Consider the following 15,296-nt stretch of genomic DNA (forward strand, 5'->3'; position numbering starts at 1 on the left):
TTATTATCTCTTTTACATTTCATGACTTACAAATATAAGCAAAAGTTCATCAGGCAAGGTTAATATGCTGCATTAACAATTTAGGAATTAAATGAACCAGGGATGCCAAAAGCCATGGTCCTGCGGACTCTTTGGCAACATGATGTATCAAGATGTCACCCTTGCCTCTAATGAGTTAAGTTCTCCACATCCTAACGCTGATTGTTCCATGACAGAAACAAGCCCAGCTTTTCTGGCTAGTTTATAATCTCAGCATCTCCTGAAGAACAGGCACTTTGGCAGACACTGGCACCTCCTTGACAGCCTCGGAGAGGAAGGCTGAGATCTAGAGAAACTAGGAAAATGGGTTCTTCTTTTGCCTTACATGCTGTCTCTCAGGTGGGCAGGGCAGACTGGGTCTGTTTGCAGGAAGGTTATGAATCTTTAATCTGTTTTTTTCTGTGTGTGTCAGTCTGCTGCTGTATTCCATAATTAAATCAGGGGAGTTGGAGTAATGACTTTGAGTCAAGGCGATGGACACAGAGCAAGCTCTTCGGTTGTCTCTAAAATTCTTTAAACAAATGTGTGTCCATTTCTCTCTGGACTGACAGGGAACCTACTGCACTTTTACAGGTTCACTCCTGTTCTCTCTCCTTCCTGCCTTTTGCACATGATCACATGCATATTTAGGGAAAGTCTTTTCTGTCATGGTCATACCCGAGAATTAATGCAGAGGCACAGATTTTTCTAAAATACAAATAAAAAGGCAGTCAGACTACGTTCAACTTACTTGACATTGTGACGAGTTGCTTGGACTCTGATTTCCACTAAGGTGACCAGTAAAACACAGATAGAAATGTGTGTGTATATATGCATGAGCACATATCCATGTTTTTCAATGTATGTATATGACTGTGCATGCATAAATTAGCATATGTTGGATTAAAATACACAAATAGAATTAAAAGATAACCAAGAGCATTTTCTAAAGGCTTTATTTGCCTATAGGTTTAGTCATCTTATTCTGTTTTTAAATTTAACAAACAATAATCATGTTACCGATTTCAGAATTAATGAATACATGCATTTGATAAGCCCTTTAGAAAAGGGAACACCGGAGTCTACCACCTTATGAAAGTCAGGATTTTTTGGAGGTTATGAATGGATGGATTTAAATTGGTCCTCAGCTCATGAGTCAAGAACATAAGCAAAAATGCCAGTTACATCAGGGCATCAGGCTGATTGCAAAGTCCCCTAATAAATATGAATAAGATGATTTTACTTATTTATTTTGCTCCTGCTGCTGCTATTGGGGAAGATGACAGCCTAATCATGTCTGCTAAGCGCCGGGCTGTGAGTTTACATTAAGCGGCATGTGTTCTGTCGTTACAGCACGGTTTGGAGGGATAATGGTCTTGTCTAAACTATACCACAGGCAGACACCATTTCTGGAAGACATTCAGCTATTCAAAAATTTTCTGCATCCTTTAAAATTTTCTGGCGGTTTCAATGTGATTAATCAAAATGAGGAAGAGAAAAAATATATATATTTTGTACACCACGTAACTTGCTGAGTTACCTTGACTGTCATCTTCCTCTCTACCAAGCAGGCCGATTCTCTCTCCAGGTTTATGGCCCACTGAGATCAGCACCAAGGTTTAAGAAGACTCAGTTCAGATCAGTTCAGTCACTCAGTCGTGTCTGACTCTTTGTGACCCCATGAACTGCAGCACACCAGGCCTCCCTGTCCATCACCAACTCCAGGAGCCTACCCAAACTCATGTCCATTGAGTTGGTGATGCCATCCAACCATCTAATCCTCTATTATCCCCTTCTCCTCCTGCCTTCAATCTTTCCCAGCATCAGGGTCTTTTCCAATGAGTCAGCTCTTCACATCAGGTGGCCAAAGTATTAGAGTTTCAGCTGAGACTAGTCTCCCTTTAATCATCCATCTCATGCTGGATTCTGATCATTGTTTCATGATTTAGACAACATGCGTGTCCTAGACTAATAGCCATGATTTACCTTAACCCATTTCTAAATTCTAAGCTGAATTATCTGCCTGATAACCTGAGTCTTCCCTTGTAGCTCAGCTGGTAAAGAATCCACCTGCAATGCAGGAGACCTGGGTTCAATCTCTGGGTTGGGAAGATCCTCTGGAGAAGGGAAAGGCTACCCATTTCAGTATTCTGGACTAGAGAATTTCATGGACTATACAGTTCATGGGGTCACAAAGAGTGGGACATGACTGAGTGACTTTCACTTCACTTTAATCTGGGTCTTCCAGACCATAGCCTACTCTTGTCCTTGTCAACTTCCTCTCTAGTGATGGGAGCTGTGTTCCTGAAGGAAAATGTATTCACTGAAGCTTTGCCTCCTTTTCTGGAAGATGTTACTAATCCTATTTGCTTACATTCCAAGCAAGATTTTTGGTTTTGACCCAGAAGTTTCTCCTATTTCCCTTTAGGATCATCCTGTTCCTATTTATTTAGTATTTACTCTGTTCCTAGTCACTGTATTAGATTTAAATGGATTTGCACATAAATACGTATCATTAAGAGGAAAGAATACAGAATATTTATGACTATAGGCTTTGGATTCAAACAAACATGATTCAAATCCCAGCTCTGCCACGTGTATCCTGTGTAACTCTGGGCTAGTCACTTAACCTCTCTAAGTTTCAAGTTTTTCAGCTATAAAATTGAGATAAGAAAATACCTAGCTTGCTAGGTTCCATAAGAACTAAGTTAATATATATAGAATGCACTAATAACAAAGCCCAGTAGCATAGAAATTAAATAGTAAATGTGCTCAGTTGCTAAGTCATGTCCAACTCTTTTGCAACCCCATGGACTGTAGCCCACCAGAGCCTGCTGACGATGGGCTCTTCCAGGCGTGAACTGGAGTGGGTTGCCATTTCCTCCTCCCATGTCACCCTGTGTCACCTGCATTGGCAGGCAGACTCTTTACCACCGAGCCACCTGGGAAGCCAACCAGTAAAAGGCTGATATCTGAATCTATTACCATGAATATCACAATAGTTTCTTTTAATGCATAAACTGTGATAATCAATCAATCGTAGAACAAAGAACAACTGAAGGTAGCGTAGTTGCAGAAGGTCTGGTGGCAGAAAGCAAAATCTTAAAAGCTATAAAAATCACAGTAATAATAATGTGTGTATGTGTTAGTTGCTCAGTTGCACCCGACTCTTTGTGACCCGATGGACTGTAGCCTGCCAGGCTCTTTTGTCCATAGAATTCTCCAGGCCATTCCCTTCTCTAGGGAATCTTCCCAACCCAGGAACAAACCCAGGTCTCCCACATTGCAAGCAGATTCTTTACCGTCTGAGTTACCAGGGAATAAGAATAACAGCTAACGTTATTGAGCACTTGCTAAGTTTCAATAGCAATACTGTATATTATATACTACACTTATTTTGTAAAAGGGGAATAATGGGAAGAGGGTGGAGGAGTGAAACTGCAGAAAGTGACACTATTAACAGTTTCTGAAATTGAGGAAAATGACTCAAATGTCTCTATTCATTTATTGTTATCATAATGCTATTCTTACCGCTCCTTTACTATTTCACTCACTGGAATTTATCCTGAATATTTTTTTATGTTATTGACATTATTCAGTAGAAACAAACAAAAGTTATAAGTACAATGAAGTTCACTGCAGCATTAATTGCAATTAAGTCTACTGTAGGCTGATTCTTTAACATTGAGCCACCAGGGAAGAAATACTGAATACTGAAAAATGTCCACAAGTTTCTACCCCTCCCTGCAGTCAAGCCCTTTGCAGTGTGACTTTCCAACTCCAACATCAAGAAATGGAGCTGTGGGACTTCCCTGGTGGTCCAGTGGCTGAGACTCTGCACTCCCAATGCAGAGGGCTTGGGTCTGATCCTTGATCAGGGAACTAGATTTCACATGCCATAACTAGGAATTCTCATGCAGCAATTAAAAGATCTTGCATGCTGCAATGAAGATCTGGCATGCCACAACTAAGACCTAGCACAGCCAAATAAATAAATACATAAATATTAGAAAAAAAAAAAAAAAAAGAAATGGAGTTGTACTTACTTCCTCACCCCTAGAATCTGGGTTGGCTTCGGGCTTAGTTTTGGCCAATAGAAAATGGTGAAAATGAGTTTACCCAGTTCCAACCCAAGCTCTTGTTGTTGTTGTTTAGTCGCTAAGTTGTGTCTGACTCTTTGTGACCATGGACTGCAGCACACCAGGCCTCCTTGTCCCTGACTACCTCCCGGCGCTTGCTCAAACTCATGTCCATTGAGTCGATGATGCCATCCAACCATCTCATCCTCTGTTGTCCTCTTCTCCTCCTGCCTTCGATCTGTCCCAGCATCAGGGTGTTTTCTAATGAGTTGGCTGTTCACATCAGGTGGCCAAAATATTGGAGCTGCAGCTTCAGCATCAGTCCTTCCAAGGTATTCAGGGTTGATTTACCTTAGGGTTGACCAGTTTGAACTACTTGCTGTCCAAGGGATTCTCAAGAGCCCCAAGCTCTTAATTTTTTCTTTTGGAACTCTGACAGCCACTATGTAAACAGGTCCAAGGTCAGTGTGCTAGAGAATGAAAAACTTGTGGCCCAGGCATTCACACTGCTCTAGCTGAAAGCCAGCCAAGTCCCTAAAGCAAAGTCATCCAGCTGACCCGCAATTGACTACTGACTCACAAGAGAGCTCAGCTAACACCGGAAGAACTACCTGTCTCAGCTCAGCTCTCATTACTGACCCGCAGCATCAAGAACTAAATAGGTGATTTGATTTTAAGGCACTAAGTTTCAGAATGGTTTACTGACACAAATGTGGAACCATACAACAAAATATTAGGCATCACGCAACAAAATACTAGGCAAGGTTTAAAATGGCAATGATGACATCTAAGTAGAATCACGGATATTTTATGATATAATATTGAGTGAAACTAGAAGAACGCAAACATTAATCTGTATGCAGTAATTGGAATTATGCAAATTTATGTAAGCAAATAAAATGTGGCCTGTAAAAAAGGACATTGCTTTCTAAGGTTGGTAGGATTATGTTGTCATTATTTTTGTTTCTTTTAATATAATAATATTTTCTGATGAAAATATTGTATAGGACATAAAGTCAGAGACATGCTCACTAGTAGGCTATCTTTAATGCTGTGATATTAAATTAGTGAAAAGTACAAACTGAATCATTTACCTCCCTCCCCCAATGAACATTATTATTGAAAAAATGAAATGGTCCAAAAGAAATATTTCAAAAGTGGAAGGAAATCTCTTTATTAGTTAGAAATGAAACTAAAATTCACAGTAGCTTATTTTACTTTCATTATCTGAGTGCTAGAATTTAAAATAAAAATGGGGATTTAAATACTCCATGGATCACAAAACCCATTTTCATAGTGAACAATATTGATAACAGCTAAACTCTCATATGGTAAAAGGTTGGCATTTAAATGTTAAAGGTGACTGACCTAAGATAAGAAAGAAACAATTTCGACAATAATTCTAAAAATTACTAGCACCAGAATGGCTCATTCCTTTACTAAATGTAGATGTGCACATCATAAAAGCATTGCCCCAGGAAAATGAAACTGACTTATATGCAAAAACCAAAGAACTGCAATGAAATTCTGAAGGCATGTCCTTGGAAATTTATCCTTGACCAATATATCTCCTTAATCCAGTGGGCTGTTGAAGCACTATGCTGTTTTTCTAGCTGAGTGTGCACATTTGCTGTATTGAGAGGAATGCAGAGCTTGGTGTCCCTCTTGCTTTATGAAGGCAATTTATTTGGACAGTTTCCTCAGCCTCCCCAAAACTGTCAAACATCCAACATGCTGCAGGTTGAACTCTAAACCCTGTAGTTTGAAGTTGAAAGCAGGGAGGTAGGGACCAATGTCAAAGATAGCAATGCAGAATTTGTGCCTTGCTCCTTTCTTACAAAAGTCAAGAGCTCAGAAATGAATAAATCTGTTCTTTATTTAGGCTTTGTCCATTTCTTTCTCTATCAGACACATTTAATGTGTCCCTAAAACCCTTATATATCCTGTTATTTTGACCAGTTCATTTATTTCCCAACTGACACACTTACTTTTCACCTTTTCCAGTCTAATGGCCCTTCCACCTGTCATTGAATAGCTTCCCTCCCCTCTAAGAAGGCAAGTCAACCTCCCATTTCCATTTCTTCTCTCTCTTCCATATCCAGAACCTCTTCCACTTGGTATGTAGCAGGATGCTGTCTTTTTAGTGAAGCAAACTTCATTGTGATGCCAATGACCTAGTTTGAGGGTTGTTAAAAAATAAACAGCCCTGTGGAACTCATCACTCATTGTAAGGATATTGCCAAGGACATTGTTCATTACATCATACAGCGTCCTATTTATGAAGCCTTCTGAAAGAAATGCCTGTCCCATTTTATTAAAAAAAAAAATAGCTGTGCTGCTCCTATTTGTCCTGTTTTTACTTATTTTTGCTTGTTTGTTTACCTTGTTTACTTACAAGAGACATTGTGAATTGTGCAGTCAATATAGTAGATGGTTAACTCAAGCAAAGTGTACAGTTATCAGACCCTGAAGAACTAATCATTGTTCACAGCTTTTCTTTGCCTCCAATCATATTTCTCAGTATTGGTTTATTGTATTTTTGATTGTTATCTGCTGGTTATACTCATGTATCTTTCAGCTAAAATTTATGGAACATTCATTAGGTCCAGCAGAGCTGTAAATACAATGTATGAATTAAGTCATTTTAATCCTCCTTTCAAACATATAAAATAGCTACTATAATTATCTCACTTTGCAGTTAGAAAAAATATGAGATGCAAGGCAATCGAGTAACTGCCCTAATGTCACATAGCTAGTGAGTGGAGGAGCTACTCAAACTTAAATTATTTAAGCAAGAAGACAAAAAGAGGAGTTTGTTGCATTTGAGCAAGACATAGGGATGGCTTATCTAAAATGAAGGTGATCCCACTAAGAAAGTAAAATTGCCTTAACCACTTAGGTGACAGAACAATTTTGCTATTTTGTTTGATAACCTGTTGGAGGATTTTCCAAATTTCATGCCGCTAGCTACCCAGGTGGTGCTAGTGGTAAAGCACCCGCCTGCCAATGCAGGAGATATAAGAGACACAGATTCGGTCCCTGGGTCAGGAAGATCCCCTGGAGAAGGGCATGGCAACCAAATCCAGTATTCATGCCTGGAGACTCCCGATCATAGAGGAGCCTAGTGGGCTATGATTCTTGGGTCACAAAGAGTCAGACATGACTGAAGCAATTTAGCACACAATAGCTCTCTGTAAGGTCTTAAGAGACTAGCCCAATACCTAGAGTTCACAAGTTCAAGGTTTAGGATTTCTGCATATGCAAGTTAGAGGAGTAAGGTAGCACCAGGCAGTCTCCATGCCTTTGCAGATTGTGAATCTTGTGTTTCCTATGAGGACTTTTATGTTGGATCACCCTTGAAATCAATGTTGGATTTTGCCTCGCTCAGATTTAACATGAGTATGTTTAACAGAGCTCAACCATTGAAATGGACAGCTTCTGTATAAGTGGGCTTGGGGATCTTAGTTTCATTTTGTAATGCTGAATTTTTACTTTTAGCTAATAAAAATTGACTTAAGTTGGATTATATAGAAACTTCTATCTTCAAAAGGTGGTAGCAACATCCTTTTTCAGAGTTTTAAAGGAAAAAATAAATTTTGATCTCGTATGTTTGAGTCCTTTGGACAAATATAAAATTATTATTTTTTTCTAGGCAAACAATGGAAACAATCCTGACTAATTTAGGTAGGATAGAAGTTTATTGGAAGAATATGAAGGAACAGACAGAATCAATGACGGACTGAAAAGAAGCCATGAAAATCAGTGGAAATTAAGGGAAGATTGATATCTAAAACAACACCCAGTCAGCACTACCTTTGGACACTGGGAACTGGTGTTGGTATGGCTGCCAGGACATCCACCTTGGATGCTTCTGCCAGGGCAAGAATCAGTGCTAGAATTTTCCTTCCTAAAGGTTCAGCTCTCATTGGGTTCTGGGAACTACTCATTGTCTTTGGCCTCTCAGGTCTAAGGACAATAGAAGCCACCTGCCATTGCTAGCCTGAGACATACTTTATCATCTCCTGTTGGTTTTTCTTAATCTAGAATTCTTCATAAAGATACCCTTTAATTTTGTTTTCAATTACTCTCTCTTTTTTTTTTTAATATTTATTTATTTGACTGGGTCAGGTCTTAGTTGCAGCACTTGGGCAACTTTAGTTGTGGCACACAGGCTTAGTTATTTTCCTGCATGTGGGGTCTTAATTTCCAGACCAGGGATTGAAATCATGTCCTCTGTATTGCAAGGTGGATTCTGAATCACTGGACCACCAGGGAAGTCCCTTCAACTCCTCTTTTTGTTAGAGTGCCATCTGTGGCAGGAACTATGACTTTACAGGATACACTGTGTGCTAAGAAAGTCAGTTATAGATTTTATCGTGTTCAGTTTCACAAAGCTAATGACTTGTGTTTGTGTCCTGTGAAAGTCTCTCATTTGGACTAAATATTGGAAAACTCTGTAGACTCATTCAGAACTTCAGTTTTTAAAAATGTAACAGTTCAATCCTTGAATATATATTAGGGTGGAAAATATTTATATTGGGTCTGTTGGTTCTGTTGAAAATCAAGTCTACTTTTAAGTGTCTTAGTAGTCATTGCTAATAGCTGAAATGATGCTGTGTCGATACTCTTAAGTGCCCAGCTTTATCTCATCTCTTCCCATTGCAGGAAACTAGATGAATTGAGTTGAATTCTGCAACCTGCCTTATTATGTTTGATAATAAGCCATGGCTCTGAATTTCAACTTATAAGATATATCTTATAAATTTTAAAATGGGATTTGTATAATTTTTATAGAAAGTTATCCAGGATTTCATATATCCATATGGATTCTTGTGTCAGTCATTAGTTCCACAGTTGGTAAAAAGAGATTATATGCATATAGATAGATAGATAGATAGCTAGATGAATGAATGAATAAAATTGCATGATCAAGGAAAAATTGGGCCAAACATATTTAGCAGGCATCTTTATCATTAGGAGAAGAGTTTTCAATCTACCAATGTGTGTTGTCATTTTCTAAGATAAGTTATGGTAGATATAGTTCACCAGTTGTGTTTTATTGGTAGGTTATATTTTGGATAGAGGATCATCTCTTAAAATCAGCATTCCATAGGTTTCAAAAAATGATGTTTTGGATATACGAAATATTTTATAGCAATCTTGAGTATAATAGCCTTATCATGTACACTGAATTGTCGTCAGAAGATCTGTAAGACCTTAAATGAAAATTCTGACACAACTGGAAATTCCCATGCAATATAACTGTTTGTAAAGTTTGTACAACTTCTCTTGAAGTGTCTCCAAGGACAGTATATTCTTTACCCAGTGTGGCATCTTTACTTGCTCTCAAGCAACTCTAGATTTTATAAATGTTTTTCTTATATTGAGGTATAACGTGGTATTTTATAAATTCTAGCAGTGGTTCAAGCTTTGTCCTTGGAGGAAGACAAAATAAATTTACTCCTTATTTCTCAGCTTCCCTGGGTTCACTCAAATTTTTCCTATGTGTTTTCCAGGTTTCCTCACAAATTTTATCAACCTGGGATCACTCTAGTTTCCCTCTAGTTCTTTAAAAAGTGGCACTTAGGATCACATTGAGTATTCTGGGTGTGGTTGGATCATTGCAGAGAACGAGACTGAAACCTGCTCTGTCATTCAAACTGTTTTTCTTTATAACATCAGAAATTTGCAGTCACATCTCACTGTGGTTTCATATTAAGGTTGAGATCAACTCAATGCCCCATGAATGTTTTCATGTGAACTCTTGCCATAGCGTGTCTTCTCTCTCCTATACTTAGGCAATTGATTTTAGAAATCTAAATGCCTACCCCTAAGGTTATGCACAGCTGAATATTCTTTTGGTGAATTAATACAATTATACCCTCTAAAGACTTCAAGGAAATAATAATGGTGATGAACACAATGATCAAAAATGGTAACTTGCCTCTTAGAGCTTAAAGAGTGTTTTAATATATGTTATTTCATTTTATCTCTATAATCTAGGTAGAAATAGTGGCTATTATGAACAACAGTGTGAAGATGAAGCAGATGAACATCAAGAAGATGAACATCAACTTGGAGAGGCATTAGAGGTGCTGGTCTATGCTACTCAGATGCCTAGGAAGTAGGACAGTAGGCCTAGGACTCTCTCTCCTGTTGCCTAATCCAAATGTCTTTCCTAAATCAATACATTTGAGTAGAACATATAAGCCATGTTCTACCAGCCAAAGAATCCTGTTTTGCATGCTTCAATCAACAGTACCTATAGGCTGGGGAACTGCCTTTTTTCCATTCTGCAGCACTTATTAATTTACCACGAGTTTATCCAAAGCAAGGCACACACGCCCCAAAGTGGGAATTGCTAAATAGCAAGATCTTCTGTTCTCAGATTCTACTTCATTTCTTTTGAAATATTTTAAATGTAAATTCCTATCTGTAAATATAGACATTAGTCATTAACACGAACACTAGTTATGCTATTTCAGCAGTGATTATTTATGATTAAAAATGACATTTCTGTGTTAAAGATCCAAGGGGGAAAAGTGCCCTCTATTCATTATCCCTTTCACTCAGCCTGAAAGTTTTAAAGAATTTGGGAAATGAAAGCTGGAAAATATCTACATATTTCTATTAGCTCCATTCCTCACAAATCAGGGTAGACTTAGTTCTATGGTTTTTTAAAGAACAGATAAAAAAAAGATATATGATATCTTTAAAATAATAAGTTAAGAGTCAGAATTCCAGGGCTGGATGAGTGAAAAGGTACTTTAATCATGTTAGGCATGTGAAAAGATAATAGTTTTTTTTTTTTTTTTGGAAACCAGTTATTAGTTTGAGGGCTGAGAGGTTATTGTATATGTATTTTCAGCTACAACACTGGGACCATTGCGGGTATTTACACAGGAAATAGGGTCACAGAGAAAATAAATCACTGTCTCAAGAACATGTGCATGCGCACTAAGTCTTTTCAGTCACGTCCAACTCTGTGTGACCCCATGGACTGTAGCCCACCCAGCTCCTCTCACCATGGGGTTCTCCAGGCAAGGATATTGAAGTGGGTTACCATTTCCTTCTCCAGGGGATCTTCCCAACCCAGGGATCAAACCCAAGTCTCTTCTCCCTGCATTAGCAGGCAGGTTCTTTAGTACTAGTGCCACAAACCCTTTTCCTCAAGAACACAGGGAAAACAAGCCTCAGCAACACAGTTCAACTATCGTCTAGAATTGCTCCAAAGTAGTTAAAAAAAAAAAATGCACTGGGGGTCACTGAAGCCATCTGTCTCCAGTCTCCACCTATTAGAATCTGAAGTGATAGCCAGTAAAATGAGATAATTTTCCTGATGAAAACCTCCATATATATATGTATATTGATAAAAAAATCCATGTCTAGTCCCAGAATAAAAATATTTAAGATATAATTGCATGAAGAAGACTTTAAAACATCCGTATTAACCAAAGATGCTCTTCTTTTATTAAAACCAAAAAGTAATCAGTAAACCTAGTAGTAATGAAATTTTCCAACTTTAGCTTTAGGTAATATTATTTTTATCTAAAACACAAAGTATCACGATGATGATGGTGCTGGTGATGATATATAATGAAAAAATAAACTAAAATGTGTTTTTTAATGTCAAACCAACTGTTTTTCAAATGTATTTATTTCCTTATTTTAACAATGATAAAATTGTGGTAGATTAAAAACAATCCAGCCATATCATTTATAGCTTCTCTTATCAAGGTGAAGTCTGTTTACACAAACTTTAATCTGTTATAACCTCTTGAGTTTGTTTTGACCAATAGAATATGGCATCCCCAAACCTTTTCACAGGTCTTTAGATCCAAAGGGATTGTACCAGAGAAGCATTATCCACATTTGGACCTAAAGAAAAGGACAAGATTGTGGAGAATGATCTTGACACCAGGACAGGATTGGATCTGGGAAGCCTTGAATGATGTTCAATGTATTTCCAATGTGGGACAAAGAAAAAAAATGTTGACAGAAGGTGGTCTATAGTAGATTGTGACAGTAATGATCCCCCCAAAATGAGGCTTTCTGGTCTGTAAGCCTTAATGTAGCTCTTCTTAAACTAATTCTTGCCTTGAGTATGAGATACACTCTCTTCCCAACCCAGGAATTGAACTGTGGTCTCCTGCATTGTAGGCGGATTCTTTACCAACTGAGTGATAAGGGAAGCCCCGGAACCATGAGACATCAGCAAACCTCAATAAGCAGATATTTGATGAGTGCCAGCATACTGACATTGCCATCTTGAAATGCTGTTCCTACCAGATGAAGAAACTTGAGATGAAAGAACATGTGGTGAGAGAGCCATTCTAGGCATCCCAGCTGAGTACCAATTAGATGAGTGAGACTTTCTTAGATGCAGCTCCAGGAAGTACCTAACATATCCTGACTCCTATACCCTTTGTTGCCTGGCAAGCCAAGATTCGAGCTTTGGCCTGCCCCAAATCTTTGACCCTTACTACTCATTTCTTTTATCAAAAATGTGTTCTTCTTTAGTCTTCTGTTTGGCAGATTGCATTACTTACATCACTGTTTATTACAATGGCTAAAAAAGAAAGCCTAAATTTGCTTTTGCTAAATTTTGGGGAGATTATCAGGATGGGTTCAGAGACTACAATCAAGATCATCTGGGTCTTGAATTTGAATTTCCTTGGGACAAGAGGCTGTTATTACAGATGAATAATTACCTCATTTTAGAAGTGAAGGACCTTTACAATGTGTTACACATCCATCAAAAAAAAAAAATCTCTTTTCATTTGGCAGTCCTAAACTTGTGTCACAGCCAAAATGAAACAATATAGCCTGGTAATATGATGAATATGCATAAGATTTCTATCTATAAGTTTTAATACCCGAATTGAACTGATGCTTCGTTTTCATTCATACACAACAGTAAGCTGTGTGAGAACAGACCTGTGTGCTTCTTGAGAGACAGGACAGTGTCTGCCACATGGAGTAAGAGCTCAATCAGTAGTTAAGTCAATAGCTGAGATTCTCTCCTAGAATGTGTTTTCGTGGACAAATCAGTTTTCATGACAAGCAGGAATGCTGACAAACATGCAATGCATTTCAGAGACCTGATACAGAAAAGTGTGCAATTAGTTCATCGTGGATTATTTCACATGATCTTGTCACATTTCTAATGAGTATGTCAAATTGAAACACAGAAACTTGAGTTCTGAATGATTATGACCTTTTCAAAAAACAACAAATTAACCATTGGCAGTCAAATGTTTCTAATTCCCAAATTATATTGGGAGTTTTTCTAAATCAATGTTTTCTAAGCCCCTGTCTTTTGGTACCATTTTCACTACTGTGAGGTTATAACTCCATAAATTACTATACTGTTCTTTACTGAATATGTATTTAATTGCCTCATTTGTTATACTTACTTTAAATGAGATTTTATGTCTTAAAATAATTAGAAAACTAATATAACCCTTTACATATATCTACACAATTAATTTAATTAAAGCAAATTATTTAATTCTTGCTAGATATCATTGATTCAAATATACTCTGAGGTTGTTGTCCATCCTCTTTTAATAAAGAAGGCTAACAAGTTGAAGACATATTAGCAACAAACTGGGCCTTTCTCCTTGACATCATCCAGATGAAATGAAATAAAATTGAAAATGGAACTTCATTGTAATTATGTGTCCTGTTATTATTCACATTATTTAAAATTAAATTTATTTCTGCTGTGAGTACCAACTGCACAGCACGTGTTCAATGATCTGGCAAGCATGACTCCAGGCCATATTACTTCTCCAAATCTGGTAAAGTATGTGTTTTTCTCTTTCTTTTTTTCTTTTCATATTATAATTTTGTCCTAAATATACATATACAGATATTTCTAGATAATGCTAGCTCAATCTTTAATTATTTTAGAAAAGATATGGTCCCAACGGACTACCGTTAAACACATGACGTTAAAGAAGTCTATTTTAGAGTTAGTGCATAAATGTGTTTTATTGTAATCAACAAATGAAACATTTTTCTCAAGTCAAAATTTGGATGAGCTCATCATTAGCAGTTTTATCTTCTTGAATGTAACATTTTCCTAAGAACTCTCCTACTGTTAAAAGGATATTTTTCTCAAAGTACTTTATTTTCCACTTTCAAGGCAATTTCTTAAAAATCCCATTCACTGAATGGATTTCATGACCTTCCTATAGACTTTTTCCTTGGCTCCTTGAAGAATCTCACCATTATATTAAACTTGATTCTTTAAGGTCATCAGCAACATTTCAGTTGCCATAAATTATAGACCTTTCTTTCTATATGTAATTTTTAACTAATTATTCCTACTTCACTACTCAACTGCCTTTGCTTCTGTGAGGCTGGGGCCACTTGGCTCAAACTGTTCCTGTATTTTTCCTCTTATGGCTTCAATTATCTCCTCTCTGTACGTGAGTTTGAGTACCAAGTTCTGGGTGCTATCTCTGGTTGTCTGTTGTACACAGGAAACAGAATGCCCTGGATTTGGGCTATAGGAATGGGGATTGTAACTGAAACTCTCCCTGATCAGATCCAAAATAAACAGCTTTTAGTGCCTCCATGCATGTGCACGTGTGCAGATGTGTCCAACTCTTTGTGACCCCATGGGCTGTAGCCAGCCAGGCTCCTCTGTCTGAGATTTTCCAGGCAAGAATACTGGAGTGGGTTGCCAGTTCCTTCTCTGGGGGTTCTTCCTGACCCAGGGATAGAACCTCATGTCCCCTGTCTTGGCAGACAGATTCTTTACCACTGAGTCACCTGGGGAGCCCTAGTCCTCATTTTGATCCCTATTGTTTTTATTGTCAATTTCATCCATCTAGTATTTCAAGCCTAAAGTTTTGGCATTATCTCACTGATATTTTGTTGTTGTCATTTAGTAGCCGAGTCATGTCTGATTCTTTGTGACTCCATGGACTGTGGCAAGTCAGGCTCCTCTGTCCTTCACTATCTTCCGAAGTTTGCTCAAATTCATGTCCATTGAGTCAATGATGCAATCTTACCATTTCACCCTCTGCTGCCCTCTTCTCTTTTTGCCTTCGATCTTTCACAGCATCAGGGACTTTTCCAGTGAGTCAGTTCTTCGCATCAGGTGGCCAAAGTATTAGAGCTGCAGCTTCAGCAGCAGTTCTTCCAATGAATATTCAGGGTTGATTTACTTTGGGATTGACTGGTTTG

At 37.9% G+C, this 15,296-nt stretch overlaps 1 protein-coding gene and 1 long non-coding RNA gene across 16 annotated transcripts in view; one reads left to right on the top strand and one right to left on the bottom strand.

Annotated features, from left to right (window-relative positions):
* Positions 1 to 15,296, bottom strand: part of LRRC4C (leucine rich repeat containing 4C) — a 1,846,189-nt gene that overhangs the window by 956,005 nt on the left and 874,888 nt on the right. The gene's annotated exons all lie outside the window — the stretch shown is intronic.
* LOC145527281 (uncharacterized) lies at positions 7,321 to 13,773 on the top strand. Its single transcript, XR_014069631.1, has 4 exons — positions 7,321 to 7,496; positions 10,101 to 10,189; positions 12,258 to 12,416; positions 13,619 to 13,773. It is a non-coding gene; the product is annotated as an uncharacterized LOC145527281 (long non-coding RNA).

This window comes from Giraffa tippelskirchi, chromosome 11, assembly GCF_054371585.1.
Source record: "Giraffa tippelskirchi isolate mGirTip1 chromosome 11, T2T-mGirTip1v1.2.pri, whole genome shotgun sequence".
In the NCBI taxonomy this organism is placed as follows: domain Eukaryota; kingdom Metazoa; phylum Chordata; class Mammalia; order Artiodactyla; family Giraffidae; genus Giraffa; species Giraffa tippelskirchi.